This window comes from Phalacrocorax carbo, chromosome 21, assembly GCF_963921805.1.
Source record: "Phalacrocorax carbo chromosome 21, bPhaCar2.1, whole genome shotgun sequence".
NCBI classification, from domain to species: Eukaryota; Metazoa; Chordata; class Aves; order Suliformes; family Phalacrocoracidae; genus Phalacrocorax; species Phalacrocorax carbo.
In genome coordinates this window covers 4,798,004-4,818,708 of record NC_087533.1, presented here as the reverse complement: position 1 = coordinate 4,818,708, position 20,705 = coordinate 4,798,004, and the positions used below count along the sequence as shown (strand labels likewise).

At 43.8% G+C, this 20,705-nt stretch overlaps 1 long non-coding RNA gene across 1 annotated transcript in view; it reads right to left on the bottom strand.

The window, feature by feature from the left end:
* The window catches only part of LOC135316692 (uncharacterized), a 93,782-nt gene that overhangs the window by 44,392 nt on the left and 28,685 nt on the right, over window positions 1–20,705 (bottom strand). Inside the window, exons 5-6 of the long non-coding RNA XR_010375936.1 lie at window positions 13,523–13,583; window positions 2,171–2,198 (exon numbers count right to left, since the gene is read on the bottom strand). This is a non-coding gene — a long non-coding RNA (uncharacterized LOC135316692). The remainder of the gene's footprint in view (window positions 1–2,170; window positions 2,199–13,522; window positions 13,584–20,705) is intronic.

The window sequence follows — 20,705 nt, the reverse complement described above, 5'->3', positions numbered from 1 at the left end:
AAAACTATTACGGTGCCCCCACCCCCAGCCCCACTGCCACCCCTTTCTGAGTCTCCCCCTGTACCCTCCTCCCTCCCGGGGGGGGGGGGGGGGGGAAATTAAGCCACTAATTTAACAAAAGGAAAAGGAGAAGGAAAAACAACAACAAGACCATCGACCGAAGCTATTTAAAAACTCAAGGAATGTTTTATTCACTGGTGATTTGGGACAATGTTCCCGTGAGCCCCCCCCCCCAAAATAAAATCAGACAAGTTGCTAAGGAGACTTGTGTAAACTCAGAATACAGGCACATTTCTGGCCTTTCCCCCTATATTCCATCTCGTATTCCGATCACGCACCACTGCGGCACGATTGCACCAATGCACTGCATTAATCTTGGCCTTAAACGGGCTGACTGGCAAAGCAAACTGTGTGTATATATCATCTTTCAAACTTAACAAGTTAAAGGGAGAGAGGGTGGTGGTGGGTGGGGAGGGCTGGGGGTGGGGCGGGAACCTTCGTGCTGAATATAAAATATAGGAGCTGAGCTTAGTAAGGGAATTTTAAAGAGGAAGTGTTATCCAGGCATATATATAAAGCTGCAAGCCTCCCCGAGCTTTCTTGCGTCTCTCTCGCTGTGTCTCTCTCGCTCCTCTCTCTCTCCCACTTCTCCGAACAAAATCCCCCGTCCCCTGGCAGATGTCTGAAACCCTGCCAGATCTAACAATGTCGGACCCACTCTCTGCCACCAGACATTTGGGGCCGCAGACTAGCTCATTCTCTCAGCACAGTGGGGTCATATATACATATTAAACAACAAAAATTTTTTTTTTCAGTCCCTGATGTGCATATTCCTAAACCACACGTTTAGAGATAATACTTTTGCCTTCTACTCTTAGGAAGGGCCAGATTAAATCAAAGCTTGTAACGTTCGTGGAAGGTGACTGTCACAGCACAGCACAATCCATTCCTCAGTAACTGACAGTGCACCGGCCCTTGGCTGGGGCGAAATTAAACTTGGGGCTTTTTTCTGTTCCTTGTTATTTGCGTGCAGGAAATACACCTCTTTCTTTAAGCCTTCCTTCCATCTCTCACAATCTCAATCCTCTCCTGCTGACGGACAGCTCGGTACAATCATTCAACACCTGCCTTTTGCTTGTTTTGTACACTGCGTTTCACAAGACAAGGATTTCAATCCTCACATGAGGAATCCAGTAATCTACAAATTCAACAGCAGCATGTACAGGAAAAGCCAATTTCATGGGCTGTGCCTTGGAGCTAGTCTTAGAGCATTACCCTGCTTTCAGGTCCGACTGAGGGCTTTTACTGAAGGCAGCATATTCCAGAAGGGGAACCCAAACTGCCCTAAGGAGCATCATCTTCACTTTATATCCAGGCCAGCAAAAGCAAAGGAGAGGTGAACCCGTTTGCTCAGCCTCAGAGGGTTTCCGTGCCAGAGCCGAAAGTGGTCCCTGCCTTCATTTCAGCACAGTCAGTGTCATGCCACGGTGCCACCCCATGCAGGAGAAGCATCATCATGCATTGGGCATATCGGGCCAAACACTCGTTCCCTGCCCAGTGCTTGCTATTCACGTGAGGGGCTCAAACCCCAAGCTACAGCAGGGGTGAGGGTGCAGAACAGCCACACGTCCCATGGGCTTTGTCTCAGCTGCAATGTAAGATGCAAATGGATAACTGTGACTAATGCTCTTGACAAGGCATAAAGGAGGGACAATATGGAAAACTGAAAGAAAAAGTATAGTTGGACTTAAGAGCATCATGTGGAGAAAGGAGAGGCTGGCCATCAAGAACAACTCTACTGGTATCTTCCACTTAATCTAATGACAGTCTCACTCATAAGACTATTATCACGGCACCCGGTGGGGCCAGTTCTGGCAGTGTGCTTTCCTTTCAGCTCCAAATGACAGTGTGAGGGCATTACTAACAGAGGAGAAAATTATCAAGTTCTAATTACTAAATTTGGGCTCCAAAGCAAGCGAATTTGTGGCACTGCACAGAAGTTGGAGAATGAAATATGTATTAAAATGATTCTCAGTGGGTTAGTGCTCAGGTGGCTAAAGAGCGACGCTGAACCTCACTCCCTGAAATTCAGAGGTGTCTAGAGTTGCTCCCACTCATCATTTCTCATTCTCTTCCATAGAGCTATTGGAAAGTGGAACATTTGACTCACCTGACTGCTTATCTTTGGGAAGAACCACCTGAAACAAAAATACCAAATGAACAAGTTAAATCTATTCATTTAAGAGAAAGGTTTGGCTTTTGCCCTAGCAGCTAAGGAAAAAGTCGTAATCATAAAAATACTATTTCTCACGTACTAGTGTTTCTCCGAGTTAAATGAAAGCACACAAAACAAACACTTCCCTTTCCCCAGCTTGCTCAGTCCCTTTGAACAGACAGATGCTCCAAGCCCAAAATGCAGACTCAAGCCTCTGCCTGCAGGACACCAACTGCTCAGGTCCGCACATTTATGAACAGCTGAAATGAGGTTTAAGATGTTGTTGCAGCACCATAACTTCTTCTGAAGGAGATCATCGCTTCTACAGCAGAGCCAGGAGAAGGGACCATGCCGCAGCTTCTCATAAGCGTCAATGAAAATCCAGTCATTTTAACTTAAAATCAAGCAAAGGAGATGGCATAGACCTAACCAGACACCGCACTGGATTAGGGACTGCTCACACACCTCTTTGCCCTGGGTGAGCTGTGGAGGGGAGAGTTGCCTGCAGACACTCAGACCTTCAACCAGCCCAGCTGAGCTGGGAAAAGGATATTTGCCTTGGCCTCTAGTGAGCCATCTCTGGTTCACCTCTGAAAAATCTCATACTGCAACGCAGACTTATCCAGCTCTGCTGAGGCTGATTTAGTCTTACATCACTGAGGTACATAACGGAGCCCCAAGCAGCCCTGCCTAAAGGAATACGTTCAATACTGGGCAAAGATCCGAGTACACTGACTGCACCTGCACTGCTTCTGTCAAAATCCATATTAACCACAGGGTAGACAATCATGTGTGCATAGCCTGGACACAGCTTCAGCATTTTTCGAAGGAATACAGAATCCACAGGTCTCAGACCACTAGACAGCTATTAAATAAACCATCAGGCCCAGTAAGACAGGGTATTTGCAAGGCACCAAAATGGATAGAAAATTGAGAAGTAGCAAGGCAAGGTAGAAGAGGTAAAAATATGCTAAACCCACTGCAGATACAGTACCGGGTACTTTACATGCTTTGCCAGGTCTGAGCCCTAAGGTTTTCAGAGGAATTTCTAGTGTTGAGGTTGACTAAGTGGGGCTACATTTTTGTTTTGGTTGCACATTGGAAGCCACTATTTTTATCCACAAGTCCCCCAAAGCATCTGTTTCTCTCTAGCTATTTAAGACTTCCTTTTTATAAGACCTAGTTAGAGGTATATCATTATTTTTAAATGTTACTCTTTGCAGTCACACATTTTATCATCATTACATGTGTCATTATCTGTGTGTTTGAACTGTGTAATTTGAAGATGAGGAGATAAAAACCTTGCAGGGGGTCTGAGAGTTACTTCCCCTTGAGCAAATATTTTGGGATAATACCTACCATTTGGTACAAGCTAGTGCCTCCCCAATGAAAGGAAAAGCAATCCTTTTACAGGTCACGCTTTAAAGTCACCTAGAGAAAGAAACTGTTTGGAATAATCCAAAGAGTAGGCTAAACCCCCAGCAGAGAAGGAGAATACCCCACTTGTTCCTAGCTTGTAGTCAAGGCACAGCCATCCAGAAAAATCTGTACAAATAACGTTTGCTTTCACTGGAAGCGCCGTATTCACAGCGAGTTCTATTTCTCCCAAGGAGTAAAAGATGGGGACATATCAAACTGTTTCACAGGTGGACTGTGAGACAGAAGACAGTACGTCTTATTTAATGAGCTACATGGAGTAACAATTACAACAGACCTGACAGAGTAGTAGTTTTGGACCACTTAAAGGTTCATATAATGTGATGTAAATGCAGCTCACGTAATTTAATTTAGGAGGCCACTTTCGTTTTGCTGTTTCTGTAACTGATCCACCTTGCTGCTACTAATGGATATAGGGACTTTTTATAGCCTCATGACCGCTGTCCCCAGGTGACAGACAAGTAAATGCGAGCTACTCCAATTTCTTCCTGTAGCAGGCAAAACACACCCTCTTGTAACTCAATGGGTTAGGTACATCATCAGGTTCTGGGAGGCTGTAAGGCACCAGAAGTGGGATGCTACCACAACACAGGCAAAGCAGCAAAAGACCAAAAGTCTCAACCTCTGGGCCTAATCTGAGAGGCAGATGCATGCAGGAGTGAAGTCTAAAACTGCAATTCAAAGGGAACATTCAGATGTGTCATGCATCCAGCAACAAGATATGTAGAATTTCAGTTCCTGACAAGCAACATCCCCAATTTGATCTAAGACTGCGTTGGACTTGATCTTGTACTTGGAGTAAGAGCTGCTACGCTGTCCAAGAGCGGGCCAAGTCCATGAATTGGTGAACAGTGTCACACATGTTATGAATGGTTTGGGTTACATTTTTCACACCTGTCGAGGCAAGGAATTTTGTCCTTTATATACCCTATCCTAGAAATCCTGAAAAGAAAAAAATCTACCCCCTTCCACCCTGAAGTCTAAGCTGTAACAAAGAGACCCAAGATAAGCAAAGGCAAATTTTAGACAGAATAGCAGTGGTTCAATGACAGTTGGAACAACCTCACACAGTTTGTAGCTGAGCAAAACACGGCGGGGACAGTAGGGGATCTTTTTTTTCAACTTCTACTATCTATTCTTCTATCAACTTCTGCTACGCTGCTTATTCAAAAAGGAGTTGCCAGGTGAAAGTTCAATAAGGGAAAACCAACTCCAGTGCCATAGGCTGTATAACCCAACCAAGGACTTGCAATTTTGTTTTCGTTACCAAAGTGCCACATCATGCCAACAGAATGCTTTTTCAGAAAGCGTAGGTAGGGTGGGGAGGTGTGTTAACCCATGGATGAACCTTTGGACAACCATCTTCATTTGGACTCACCGCACTCTGGCTAAGATCAGGAGGCATGCAGGGTGCTGAGACCACGGCGGGTACACGCACAGCTCACCCAGGCTGCCCAGCCCTACCTGGAGCTGCCACTGCCTGCCATGTGCGCCCCGGGGAGAACGTGTGCACACACCTACGCATTCCTTCTGCATTATTCCATGGGAGGTTCATTCCTTTGGCCACCATTTCAATGAGCTCCAAGCAAAGCAGCCTTCCAAAAGTCAGTGCATAGACAAAAAGCTTGACTGGCATCTCATCAGATTTGAAAGCCAGATATAAATCATGCAAGAAAGTTGTTTCCTTAAACGCTGCTGTCATGTTTATATGGCTCCAAACCTTTGAACAGGAACCACTACACCCCAAAACAGGGCAACTGATTCTGGTATTATTCTAGACCCACAAAGCTACAAGTAGGTACAAATGAATTTAGTATGAACAAGATGTTGACACACCTAACAGAAGCCTCCAGCAACTGTCTTTCCTTCTTCCCTTCCTTCCTAACATGAAGCTGACAGTGTCCGTATCAGGTACCAGGGAGACAAACCTTCACCCGTCTTCTCCACCACATTGTGACTGCCATTTACGACGCTCTTCTCCAAATAAGTGGATTCCAACTGCTGCATTTAAAACTGACTAAAATACAGCTATGTAGGCATACAAAATTGTTTCTTCTTGGCCAGCCTTTTAGCATTGTTCATGGACTTTCATTTCTTGGGCTTCTAACTGAACCCAGAGAAAAACACACCCTCCCTTCATTTCCCAGTGTTGCTACCCCTCAACCCTCTGAACCAGGCTGTTTCTCACTGTCATCAGGCTGAGTAAATAGCATTAACCATTGTGTCCTTAAAACTTGTCTGAGCTTTTGCGCCCTTACTTTCAAGTTTGAAACCATTTCCCCCTTGTAGGTGCATGGGGCTAGGGCACTATTTTAACCCTGAATTTAAGACTTTCAGAAAATTACCTGCGTCATCAATCAGGAGCTTCCAGTATTCCAAGTTTGCTACTGAAATCGTGAGAGTAGAGCATGATGTTTTAGAGGCAGAGGATGGAAGCACGGAGAGGAGGAGTGATTTTCAGAAGCTGACAGAAGTGCACAACAGAGCCTGGAATTTATCTCACATCTCTTGGTTCCAGTCCGACTGCTTAAAGCAGAAGACCATCCTTCAGGCCTAGGACACCAAGAAAATCTTTAACACTCCTAAGATCCTAAAGCATTTTCAACAATTGTTTTGAAGCAGCGGTGGCCTCCAGCCTGGGACAGGATCCTCATCTGACTGCCCAATGTTCAAAGACAGAGAGACAGAGTTGGGGACCTGTCTGTTGTATGACAGCTCACACTGGTTTTAGTATCTGATTTAAGCATTTTTCACCCTGGACGTGACATAGCACTCCACATATTTCTGCCTCAGCTGTGCTGTGACAGTTTGCTGGGATCTGAAAATGATGAAGGAGATTTTTCCAGATACAATATCTTACTGAGAGAGCGTACCTTGCCACCCCTTCCGTGTACAACCTCAAATGGGGAAAAAAAAAAATCAGAACTTTAGGAAAACTGTAAAGTAGTAAGCAGAATTTCAAAATAACCTGGAAAGAGAATATGTAAGCACAAACCTACAAGTTTTCTTGGGGAAGAAGGGAGGCCTTCTACTGTCCAAAACATTGTTTTTCAGTAGGTATAAGAATACCGTAACCCCATTTCCATTCAACACAGAACCAGACAGAAAATAAAGTGAAATGCGTTGATTATCATAGCAAGAGTGATGGCTAGGGAGGGAAAGAAGGAGGGGTAAGAGACGTGTGTCTACAAGCTCCAAAGCAAGGAGGGTTGGAGTGAAGCAGATGTATATCTGAAAGCAGCCAGTCTTATTGGTGGGGGTGGGAACCCTCATGGCCACTTGTCCGTCACCTCTTTGGCCTAAGAACTAGGGAAAGGACAAGTGAAGCAGATGGGGTCACAGCTTAGCACATATCACAGAGCCACCTAATGAGGGGGAAAAAAAAAAAGCCTCTTTCAGTTTCAAATGGCTCAAAGAGAAATTGTTCCACCACTTCACCTTTTTGGCTGCATGTCCCCTTAGAACAGAGTGCACTGAGCATTTTATCTCCTCTCCGTTTTCTAAATCTAGGTCACCTCAATCTGAGGCTGCGCCGTTAGTGATACCTCTACGATTTGCCACAGCCCTGGCTTGAGGTAAGTCAGCAGCAACTTAGGAAATGCTAAACAGCAGGCAGAGTCTAACTAGCAAATGGAAGGGGCTTCTTGTAACCCTGTCTCTGCACAGTCACTGAAGGAGATGGATCACCTACCTTCGGTGATGGCTTGTTTAAGGAGAAAAGCCTTTGGGCCCACAATCAAAAGCCAAGAAAATTCACCTTCTCAGCTGCTGGACACAGCAACAGGAGCACACATCGGTCATTATCACCATGCTCTTCCAGTATGGCTACAAAACCTGCCTCTGGTAAGAGGAAACAGGGATGGAACAGACTGAGAAAGTGGTTCACACAATGTTGTCAGACTTTCTGGAGATATTCTGATGTCTTCCTCTGAGATACCTGCACATCTAAGACCAGCATAGTTGAAATAAAAAAAATAAAATGTGAAACTAGCCCTCACAGTTCAAGAAATGTAGCCCTTTCCCTTTCCTTGCTTGTGTGGGATTGTCCCTTAAAAAGGCCTAAAGGATGAACGTGTAGAAGATGGTCTCATTTGTCATAGCAAGGTCTGTTGCTGCAAACTGGAAGAGGGAGAAGTGCTTCAGACCTGCTTTAGATTAGGAAGAGACAGGAGAAATAAAAAGAGCATCTGACACCAAAATAAAACTATTTTGGTCACTGCCATCTCCCTTATTCTAAATGAAGCAATTGTGGGCTACGTTTGTTTTGCATTCATAATTAGCAGACAGAACAGATGGCAAAGGCGTCACTTAAAGCCACACGTCCGACAAAATAACCCAGGCTGCCAGTGCAATTTTTCACTAGGAACAAGGAATACTTTCCCCTCTTCTTCCCATTGAAATGTATCCCAAAGAAATAAGGCCAGCAAATGTTTGCATCAAGTAGGGGATTCACCACAAAAAGGAATCCATTGTGTTTTGGAGTGTGTTGATTACTGGCTGAGTGAGGAAGAAAAGGGCAATAGCAAATGGATTGCTAAGAGAACAAAAAATAGGAATGGAAACCAGAGATACATTGCCAGCAATATAACAAGGGGCTCAAATAAACATATACTCTCTCCTCCCTTTAGTCTTGCGGTTCAGGCATAAGCTGGAACTCAGGACGTCTGTGTTTCATTTACAAGACAGCTGAATCGGGGAATCTTTATCAGTGAAGGTATCTGTTGTCCCACATCCATACCTGACTCCTTCTGTATTAAATGCGCTTATCCTCTCAATACCTATCTCAGTTCAAGGATACTGGAAAACTCACCGACAAACAAGCAAGGCACAAATATATCACCCACTGCACGCGGACAGTTCCTGACCACAGCCAGGAGGGACCATTTCCCTAGAGATCTGGAGTGTAAAACACGTGTGTGGTGCTCCCACCCTATTTCCTGTGCCACAACCACAGGCAAGGAATGAGATTAAAAAACCCCAAACCACATACTACTTGCTGAAAACACTGAAATGCAGTTCTCTGGTCTATCGGAGAGTATTGTACTGTGTTTGCCTTGTGACACCCAGAAAACAGGTATGTGAGCATCTCGGAGGAAGAACTTCTCTGGGGAATCTCTCTTGACAGCCCATCTGACGTGACAAAGTCTCTTTGTTAAATTCTTAACCTCCTACAAAACCCCAAATATTTGATCAGGGGCAATATCCCTGCTTGTTGGAAAGAAAAAGCAGAGACAGATACGAATATAGTTTTTGTTCCTTTTAAAGCCTTTGTGAGGTCCTCCACCAGCCTTGCTGAAGGACTCCAAGAGGATTTTGGCACACCGTTCTCTGAGCCCTATGGATAAGGTGTTCCCTAGCATGCATGACTGAGCAGTATCAGGACACAGACTGATGGGCAACAGAATAAACATCATGAGCCTTGCCTCACTCATACTGCAAATGTGCTAGTAATCGTGAGCTTCCATAGCTATTGCAGTCTCAAAACCTCCTCTCTGATACTACTAAGATGCTAATAATTGTGACTTTTGTCCAGCTACGGCAGCCACAGGCCTCCTCTCTCAGATACTGAAAACATGCTAATAATTGTGTGCCTCAATAGCTACTGCAGTGTAGAACTCTGCGCTCCCTGATGTTGTAAATAATAATAATAATGATGCTTAACATTACTGTAGCCTGCTCAGCTGATCCTCAGCAAAAGAACAATGCCTAGAGAAAAAGCATAGAGCTCTAGAATAGAGCAGAGGCTTAGGGGAAAAGATAGGTGTGTAGGAAGGAGCATAGACCTAGAGAAAAAGAATAGGTCCCTACAAGAGAGTTAAATCCCTAGGAAAGCATGTAGACCTAGGACAGACCTCAGCAGGACCCAGAGCTACTATCTCAATCTCTTCCCCCTGGTAAAAAACCCTTCCAAAAAGGAAAGCCTCTCTGGGGAGGAATACATTAACTAACCCCCCCCTATCTGCCAGGTGTCTCCATTAGGAGCGGGAGGGACAGGCTGCCCGAACACTCATCCTTTCAGTGAGGCTTACGGCATCCCGATGATGCTTTGAGCTAACCCCTTAGCAGTTCTCCCTCAGGCCTTTCCTTCCCTGATGAACGTCCCCTTCCCCTCAAAAGCATGCCTTAAATCGCTGTGAATTAGAAACATCCAAATGATGTCAGCACAGAGGCACTAGTATTCATGCAACAGGACTAACACACGCTAACAGAGACGTTTCTTCCTACAAGGCAGCACAGTAACTTTCTTGGGTAACTGCAGTGGAAAATCTCTCCCAAGCATTGCTGCTCCACTCACCATCTACTGGTGTAGGAAAGGGCTCAGAAGTTTCAGCATGTTCCACAATATTTTCATACGCACTATTAAGAACATTTGACTTTAAACAGAGAAAGCACAGTCACAGTACTTTATGGGTGAAAGAACTTAATTCAAAGCAGCTATATTAATGCAAGATACAGTTCATTTTCCTAAACCAGATGGTTCTAACATTTTTGGGCACCTTGTTCCTATTTCCTCTCTGTTGTATAGCGGAGACTTCACTTTGTTGTTACTTCTTTCTGCAGTTATCTGAACATTCATAAGCAGGGAGCATTGTGCAAGAAACAGGCTCATCCAAAACATCAGTGTGACTTCCCCTCAGCTTCAGCCTCAAATGACATTTGCTTTTTGTTACCTCCACTAGCTCTAAGCCACAAAATCTACCCATTTTTGCCAGCTGCTCAGTAATCCAAGAGAAGAACCCCTATATGCCAAGCCATCAGGAGACACAGCCCACGGGCCCCACTTTATACCCTCCAAATTTAGAGCTGGACATTGGTCCACTGGCATAACTTTTAAACATTCAGCAACTGCTCTAAATTAGGAAACTGCTCCAGAAATGCTGCTAGAGCTGTTCTGCATCTACTGGGAACTCCCTTTAGATTTGTAAGAGAGGGAAGGGCGGCTATCGGTATACTGTCCTCACCATTCCTGCGGCTCGCAAGGATGCCCATGAAATCTTCACAGCGGCCACAACTCTCACAGGTAAAATTCACACTGTGAGAAATCTGTCCCAATGGCCTCGGGCTCATTCCACGAAATGACTCATGTTCCCTACACAGGAATCTGGGGATCTGAGATGCCCAGGAGAGTGATTTTCAAGATATCAGACTCAAGTCTTAGCCACCCATTTTGCTTCCATGTACGTCCCACTCAGGCCTCTGCATAAAATGCAATAACCATGGGCAATTACACGGAAAGCCCTGAAAGTAGATCACACCATCCTCCATTTCTGCAGAAGACCAGTGGTGAAAAGACCAAGGAAATAGAGGAGAAGACTGTGTCACCTGTTTAGACTCTCTAAACTTTAGAGGTCAGTGACTTAACCAGCTGGCTGTCAGCTGCTTTCCAGTGTCAGGACTCACTGCACTTCCTGCTAAAGCTGTGGAAAAAAGATGGAAAGATTCAGCGCACTGAAACATGGAGCACAGCTCCCTGACGTGCTGCCCACAGCTCTCACCTGGCAAAGGGGAAACCTGGGCTCTGACCCCTGCTTCAAGGACTCGTATACATTCTGCATTAAATAGTCAGCAATTAAAATGCACAAACAGTTCTCAAATCCTTAATCTTAATATAAATAGTCACTGAAATGAAACAATTCACTAGTCAAATCATTAGTACAATCACTGGAGGAGGTAGGGAGGTGAGCACCCGCCTTAAGACCTTGCCTCTGTCAATACTTAGTTATTCATGCAAAGTGGAACAGAGCTAACGTAGGCTGGAGTTGAGCACACACTCCTGCAAGCTGGGTGTGGTTCAAATTTCCTAAAGGTAGGGGAGGTAACTGAGCCGGGGTGTCCCACTTCTGAGGTGACCGCACTAACTCCTGAGACGCTTGATGAAAAGAAGATGCTACTGTGACTGCTGCTGCTGCCTACCACTCTTCCTTCACCTTGGCAAAGCCAGCCTTTAAAGCTTAAAGCTGCATTTTGCTTTGTGAAAACTCAAGGCAAACCTATTATGTTAAGCACGATGAAAAAACTGTAGGGGGCTATAAGATTCCCTCTGGAGGGGGGGGGATGTAGAATTTTTTCCTTTAACTTCCTGATTCTGCCACTGATCTCCCTTACTCCCTCCCCCCTAAAAATAGCCCATTATTCACACAATCCAGGAAGAGATTAATCCCACTGAAGTCAAGGGTAGTTATAAAACTCCTGAAAACTTGGTACACTTCTAATTTAGGCGCCAATGAATTCAGCAGATTAACAGGTGTCAACATATTCACACACAGGGCTTAATAAAAGCAAAAGGCATTTGGACCCAGAATTCAACAGCAGCAGAACAAAGCTGGTACACTTATTATATAAGCATGCACACGCGTTATTCATCAGCTCGCAAGCCATATTATCATGCTATCTACACCCATATGCGATATCCACTATGCTACACAGTAGGCATATGTGCATTCAATATTTAATCTGCAATAGCACTTGGGGACATCAATTAGACATGTGTTATATCTTTTAGAACATACATAAGTAGAGAAGTAGAGAGACACGAATCTCAATGCAGAGAGAGGTATTTCAAAACTCCAAAGGTGAAACTTTTTACAAATGGATTGACTGGGTCAATTCATCTTTACGTACAGTGCTCCTGTAAGCCTTAAGCACTGGCTATTACATGGTGTCCTACCATTTATTTCTTCACGGTGGGAATTTCACCTGGTATATGTCACACCTCTCACTTCCACAGCATTACTTTTTGCCCATAGGTGAGATTCTCAGAAGTGCCATAAAGTATGCATTTACCTCATTCCTATTGTCTAATCATAATTTCAAGAGAATGAGGTAACCAATCTCACCACCAATAAATTTATTATCATTGTTCAGCCAACTCTCCTCCTGTCTTTTCATTTATTCAGTTAAACCTATTCACATCTATGGTCTTTATTAATGCATTTATGGCACTTTGAATAACGATTCTCAACAGTGGGAGGGAGCTCTGAACTCCATCTTGAATTCCAAATCTGCTGGTGGAAGGACACTAACGTGAGATGAGATGTCTGCAGCCAGTCACTAGCTCATGAAAGAAGGGACATGTACCGCTACCAGCAGTGCAGAGGCTCCCGGTAACTTCTGCAGAGCTACGTAAGACACCTTCCCGGCATAGGTCGGGGAGGCTGGAAGTCTCCCAGGTGTGCTTTTTCCACAACTTCTTTCTAAGCTTGGGCAACTAGGCTAAGATACCTTAAGAATGCCTGAGCAATTCTCACAGCCTCTTGAAAATCAAGCTTTTTATTGATTTTTGCATTTCCGAGCATGCCGGAAGCCCTCAGAACTGCATATTACCAGTCACTTTTGACAATGAGACTGTGGTATTGCTTGGGGCTTCAAAATATAGACAAACATTATCCCAGCATCAAGACATACTTTCTGATAACAAGTTTAAGGTTCCTTCGGCTTTCCTTCATCCTGTTACTAAAAATTCTTGCCCAAATTTCTGAGGAGGGCAGAACTCAAATCCACTTAGATGTACCCACGCAGTAATAAATAAAATAATAATTAATAGGTTAATTAGATAAAGGCTTTCCGTCTTAGGGCAGAGGAAAGTGTTAGTTAATTAATCATCAAGTTGGCATTAACTTATCTTTTGGCACCTATAATAAAATGTAAATCTAAAATAAGCGGGGGGAGGAACAAAGAAATAAGAAGCCAACAATAGTTCTGGAAATGGATGACAAAATCCAAATGTTCTGCCTCACTGCTGCTAAATTAAGCGCTGTGTTATCAGTGCAAAGATGAAAAAAAAAGAGAGATTTTCCTCTGAACCTTAAGTCACACTTCTTAGCTGCACAGGACATGACAGCAGTAGTGAAGACAAGAGAATTCACTCACCCTGAGAATGAGTGGAAATAAAAAAGGATCTGTTCAGTTCTTGATTCTCCCAAACACAGTTCTATAGAGTAGAAAAAGAAAGAAGGACATTAGTCTATTGTACGCAGCAGACGAAGAAGTGATCCCCCACGCTCCTTCCCTTCCTAGGCGCCATCCAACTCACCTTTGCCTTGCTCTGCCTTCAGCCGTTTTCCCCTGCAGGGCACAAGGCAGGGGATTACAGCCAACCTGCCCTTTTTTTATACTGCTAAGTGGAAAGGGCTCTAGTGAGATCCCAGCTTTAGCTGAGTATTGTTCTGGGAATTATTTTTGTGTAAAAAGGATGAGAAAAATTATTTTCCCACCTTCCATCAGAGGCTCTCAGCTACTGAACAAAGATGAAAGATCCTCCCATGGAATTGACTTTTCATCAATTGATTTTGTTTAGCTTCCTTTTGAGTAAAATTCGCTCTTTCAGAGAGAGGTCTGTTCCAGAAACACATGCATAATATTCAGTGTATGCATCAATTTGAGTCTTAAGGGCTGCACAGTTCTCCCATGATTCCTCTACCTACAGACGAACTGCACCTTGTCTGCCTCTTGCTCTGAACGCATAATGAAAAGTTAGTTAGATTCTTGTTTGCTCTGTTATGATTTTCTGGGATTTTTGCAGAAGCAAAAGAGGTGTCTCAACATCTCTGTCCGTATTATACGGCAATGACAGCACAGAAGACACCATAAGGGACATTACACTCTCCTAAACTTTTTGAAAAATTATTTATTCTTATTTATTTTCCCACATCAAAGTGTGGGAAACCTAGACCTTAACTTTTAAGCTGCTCCAGGGCTTTCCTATTGTTTCCTATTGCTGTTGGATTTTGATACTATTACTAATTATTACTACTACACCAGACCATGAACTGGCAGCCCCAGGTCAAATGGATCCAAAGCCCAAATACCTCTGCTACAGACTTGCTCCGAGATATTGGGCAAGCCACGTACTCTTTTGGTGCATCAGTTCCCCACCTACTAAGGTAAGACAGAAAGCACTGCTCTAGTACAGGGTGATGCAGTGCTGTGGGGTGCTTGAGCACTGTGGATCTGGAAGTTATCTAGGCACTAAGATGGAGAGATGTGCTTTGATGCTCTTGGGCTCAAAAGACAGATCTGCTGTAATGGCTTTGGATTAGATAGTTAATCCTAGTCTTTACCATTGACCCATTCTTGGTAAGATCACTTAATCAACCTATATCACCATGTATTTCTCAGATAAACCTGATGATACGTTCCACTCAGAAGAAGAAAGTTGAAAACAATTAATGCTTTGTAAATACCGCTAAAAAGAAAAATATAGATCTGGCACTTTTACCCAAATCCAGATGAGAACGAGCAAGGCAAATGATTATACACAGCTCTTCCAAAACTACAATTAAAAAAATAAAAAATCAGTTCAGTTCCATGTCAAATGTTTTGCAGCCACCTCTGGGTGTTCATTTGATCAACGTAACTGTGCTCCTTCCTGCCCAGGCAATCGCCGGGTAAAGGAGACAGTAGGATGGATGGGGACATTGCTCCTCCAGAAAGCCACTTTATTACCAAATGAACTGTGAATAAGGAAAGGTAGAAAGACAGCCTTAAACTATCTTTGCTCCTGCCTTTCATTCAAGATAACCTAAACTACATTTGCCTACAATGACCTCCCAGGAGTCCTACTATCATCCAAGACTCTCTAGAGTCTATAAACGCAGTGATGCCAGCAGGCATGAAGGCACCTGAGAGAAGGCAGCTCCAGCAGCCGCATGACACCTGGGGAATTCATGGTATTCCACAAAGCCAGGTTCAATGAGCAAAAATAAACGTATTTCTAATCAGCAAGGCTACTTAGGCACAGCATAGAGCCCACAGCTTCTCAGAGAGCCCCTGCAACCCCATCCAAATGAAAACTTATTACTTCCTTAGAACCATATGCTACCCCTAATATTCTCTGTCCTTCTGTTTCCCTTTTGCCACCAAAATGATATGAAATCCAGCAATTCAGCATGTTCCGGTCAAACGCACCAAACCTGCCAAGACCTGGCCTTAGCTGCACCACAGTCCATTCAGAGGCTGTGTTTTTTTTCCCCCAACTTGTCCAGCCACAGTGGCTCACAAATCTGCAGTAAGGAGAGGTTAAATGTTTCTGGATCTCTAAAGAACGAGGGGATGCAGTTTTAGGTGTTAGGGTGGTTGTTTTTTTTTTTTTTCCACTGAATCTTGTATTCATTAATTTCATTTCAAGAATGAAGTCAGATTTTTTTTTTTAATGTGGCTGGTTATTTGACGAGTGAAGCATTAGATTTGTGAGTTGTTCTGCAAGCCAAAACATGCTCCCTTTCATTCATAACACTGAGCTGCTCTGCGTTAAACAGCCGATTATCATGAATGAAGTGGGTGTAACTTCCTTGAAATCCTCCAAAGACCTGTCAAAGCAAAGCTACTGCAGCTCAGTTTTCTCCTTGAAGCGTACAGATCATTGGTTTAATTGTTCCACACTGATCTTGAAACATGCTTTCTTGGTTCAAAGCATTAGGCGGTATCATTTTTTGAGGAGGAAAGGGGAAGGGTGGAGAATGGTGCCTCGGGATAAGAGGGGAAAGTGGGTATATTTCTCAACCATCAAATTTAGATTTTCTTTTGGAATCTAAATTGAGCTTCATCTATTTAAAAGTGTGTCAGACAAAACCTTACAAATCAAAGCCCTGGCCTGTTTTGCATGGATAATCAAGAGCCTCTGGCTCTTTTTGCAAGAGGAAATGTTTAACCCTGAAGAGAAGAGGACTGATCTTATGGTTAAAGTGCTAGCCAGTGACTCAGAAAATTTCAGTTTGGCTCCAGGTCTGCCATTCTCCATCCCATTTAAAACCTTTTGGTGCTGCCCCAGTGTTACTGGTTTTACAAAGGAACAACGGTGATATTTGCAAACCGTGGTGGTCTTTGAGCCTAGAAGCTAACAGACTGCACATACACTAATAAAATAATATACTGCAATCTGTGCCTATGAACTTGGTTAATATGAAGATCTTTCCAAGGATAGCCATTGTCTTTAGACCTGCATCATCTCAGCGCTTCATCTTATCACATTTTAGGACACCCATGGATGGATCTTGGCCAGTAATAAATGTGATAGTCCCATTGACTTTGGCGGACCCAATAAATATCTCATCTGTGTCTGATCTCTAGTCTAACATTTTTAAAGCCTGGCAAGCTAGAGATGACTACAGGAAACTCAGTAAAGAGAAACAAAAACATGAGTACTAACACACTTACAAGGGTTAGTCTCAGGAAATGCTGGGAAAAGTGGCACCAGTGAAAAGTATTGAAATTTTTGTATTTCAGCTCTGATTTTCTGCTAAATTTCATTATCTCACCCACAACCAAAACAACAACAACAAAACTTGATGGTAGTTGCATGACAACAGTTTTTACACATCGCTTAACAACTATGACACTAACAAAGGCTGGCGCTTTTGGAAGAAAAAAAAAGACCAACCAACCAACCAACCAAATACTTGTCCAGCATTTTGGAAATCTCAAAACTAGTAACACATTGCAGCCAGCTCCAGAGACAGTGCTGCTTCCCACCTGCTCCCAATTCCTTTATCACCTCCCCGCAATGAGGTGAAACCCACCTGGGAGCATTCACATTTGACTGGAGACTGTACTCTACTAAAATGCTGTCCCTTCTCCTTAAGATGCCAGTGCAGTAAGCTAAAGGTGCTCACGGCAGGGCAGGTACTCTACCAGCTCCATCTTGTAAAAATCCACATCTCTTCCTTGCTTATCAGCAAATGGAAATCACAAGACCACGTCCCGAGGGATTATTCTGCTCCCATTAAAGTAAGCGAGAATTTCAACGCTGGTTAAAAAAGCAGCAAGAGCTGGCTGACATACAAGCAGGTCTGACAGGTTGCATTTTCATTCTCATTACTATTACAGGCATGAGGATTCATTTCTATTTATCTTTAGCTGGCATTCGGTCCTGGATTTAAACTGCATCTGTGGTTGCATTGCTGTGAAATGTATCACTACTTATGACTCACACTGCAAAGGACACATTTGTAAACTGACCCACCATTGACAAAATCCTCTCTTCATTTGTAGGAGGCAAGATGAGGCATAGGTTCCTTGTCTGATTCATTTCCTGAGGAAATTTTTACTCTATGCATCTTTTACAGTCCTTACTCAGTCAGAGAGTAGCGCAGTGATTAATACAAAATCCATGCTTGACACAGAGTGGAAAGAGGATTCAAATTCTTTTAAAATCAGCGCTTAATTAATTGCTTAGAAAAACAACCCATTGCCAAAAAATGTGTGGGGTTGGTTTTGGCTTTTTTTTTTTTTCCTTTCCTTTCCTCTTTTTTTTTTTTCCCCCAGTTGAGAAAGCTTTTTCAGTTGAGAAACCAATTACAGGCAACGGCACACAGCAAAATGCACGAAGGACAAATCTGGCACCTTTTGAAATCACCCCCTCGGAAGGAAGAATTAGCAACCTGGACAGAGCTCCAGGCAACTCCAGCTCTCAAGCGTCTGGTGCTCGATCTAATTCACTGACAGCCAGCTCTGGTCCTTTCTTACAACACTGCAGAAATCCTAGAAGAGCTGAATATCTAACACCTCTAACAAACACAGACAATGACCAGAAAATTAAAATTGCCAGAAATATAAGATAACGTGAAGAGAGCTCTGAGGAAGCTGCAGCAAGTTTCTTGACAATTTTTATCTACCTGATTATTCATACCAAGACAGTACTAACCAAGTCCAGATCGGGATGGGGTTGTGAACAATCCCGGGGCTTGGAAGGCTGCTCAGAGCTTGGCACTCGGGATCAGGCTCATTTCTCCATCCTATTAGGGTGGACAATGCTAGCCTACAGAATTAGGGAGAAAAATGAGTGTGTCCTTTCCCTTTATTTCTTCTCCTTCTCTCTCTCTCTCTCTCTCCACATTCTTCTCTTCTTGTCTTTTTCACGGGGAGCACTGAATGATGGGATTTTTGACATCAGAGGAAAGTCATCCTTTCTCCACTCCCCCAGCTCCTGTCCGCTTCCTCCTTATACACGTCTGTTCGTTTGCATACTATATCCCCACTCAAAGAAGGGGATCAGCTGATCTGACCACAGCTTCATCTAACTAAGCATCCTAAATCCTGCCCAAAGTAGACTAGACTGACTGGTTCATTCACCCTGGCAGCCTGCTACCAGCAAGCCTTTAAAGTACATTTTGTAACTGCTACATAGCTGGCACCGACTATAGCAAAGTCATTGTTTAGTCAAGGTAAAGTGACCTCTATTTGCTTAGACAACTCAGCTGCCTACAGGGAATAGCTGGATTTGAGAAAAGTGAAAATTTGCTGGGAAAGTTTCACTTTGGCTGGGCTGACGCTTACTACAATAAGCTAAATGTTTGGTCAGTTCATGCCCTTTCTCTTGCAGTTTCTTCAGCCCTTTGATTTATTATCTGCGACTAGACAGCAAATGACCCCATCCAATTTCAGCGAGTCTGTGGTAAGCCCAAGACAGAAGAGAGACTTGTTCAACTAAGTATATTTTCTGATCTCAAATAAATACCCCCTCGATTATCATAAGCTGCCAGGCACCTGCCATAAGTTGTTTATTCATGTATTAAAGAATAGCATTAACTGAATCAGGTCTTTTTCTACACGCAGCTTCTCATTTTCCCCCTTAAATACCTCCAGGCAGCAGTGCAAGTTAATTCCAGCTGCACTTTAGGGGATGGTGACCGGGTCTGCGCGCAGGGTCAGGGTAATGGCCGGTGCAAGCTGAGCACCACCCCAGGAACCACGTATGCAGTGACTCAGGCATGACTCTGAGTCACGGTGCCTCTCCTGCTTCCTCCTTTCTCTGGGGGGGCGGAGGTAGGAATTTCCTGCTGGCCCGTCCATGTAAATCACAACGTCCTGTTGCAGCAACGCTACTGGGAGGGTCGGTGAGTGGGAGAATTGGAGCTGCTGCTCAGTCCACCTGCTCCGGAGAAGGAGAGATGGGGCACACTGCCCCACTCAGGCATGTACACTGGGAAGATGGCAGAGAGATACCACAGCAGCACCCTGGGTCCCCTTGCTCCACATCATAGTTCAATTTGCAGAATAGCCCCGACACCTTCAGGTACCTAACAAAGTGACCAAAACTGCATGCTATCCATCCAGGAATCCAAGAACCCGGTTGTCCTCTTGCAAATACATTAATTACCCTGGTAGAACCCAGGGAACTTCTCTGCCTTTCTTCAGGACAGCACCATAAGTGAGAAGAGAACCAAGTCTGAAACGTCTGCATGGCACCCCCTAGACCTATGAATCTGAAGGTAAAAACAAAGTCATTTGGTGGAGCTTCTAGGAAAAATCCAACCATTAAATGAAAGCCTTCCCAGCTTTCCTCCAAAAAATTTGAACTTAAATACAGGTGCAGCTGGAAGATTTCCCTATCACAAAAGAACTGGATAAGCTGTGCCATGATAACCCTGAGAAAAGCCAACGTATAATTGTGAGGAAAACAGGCCATGCATAATTAGGAAAATGTATTAGCCTTGCGAGACCGCCTTCCAGAGCAGTCTAACCTATCTGCTGGTTTAAATCTGTGTTTGAAGTAAGAGACTGAATGGTGGAAAGGAAAAGAGGGATGCTGACAAAAATGGTACTAAGCAGAATTCCTGGTCATACTCCAGGGATGGTAAGACAGGACCAAGTAAAGCTTGCACCAAACATATGTGCAGGAGGAAAAAATGAGCTCAGTACACCATGGCAGTCATTCCTTCAGATTCCACACAACAAACTGGTCTGAGAGACAGCACTGAATTACTCCGCAGGCTGACCTGATACACAGCCATGGTGTACAGTGCTTAATCACTTTACTTAGAGTAACTGCTAAGTACCACACGGTGACAAATAATATTACACAATAACACTAATAGCACCTACCACAATAGGATTATATCCTTTCAACTACGCTGGTATAGTTAGGTGACTTGCCACCAAGAGTGGACACAGTGGGTGGGACTTTTCAACCTCTCTCTATATATTTTCAGTCATGCACCTTTACACTGGTTTAATTTCATCCCTTCTAGGGCTAACTTTGCTTTAGGTGTTTCAGGGAAAAATATCACAGCATTCAGCCAACGGAGACAAAAAGGCACATGCATGCAGGGAGATC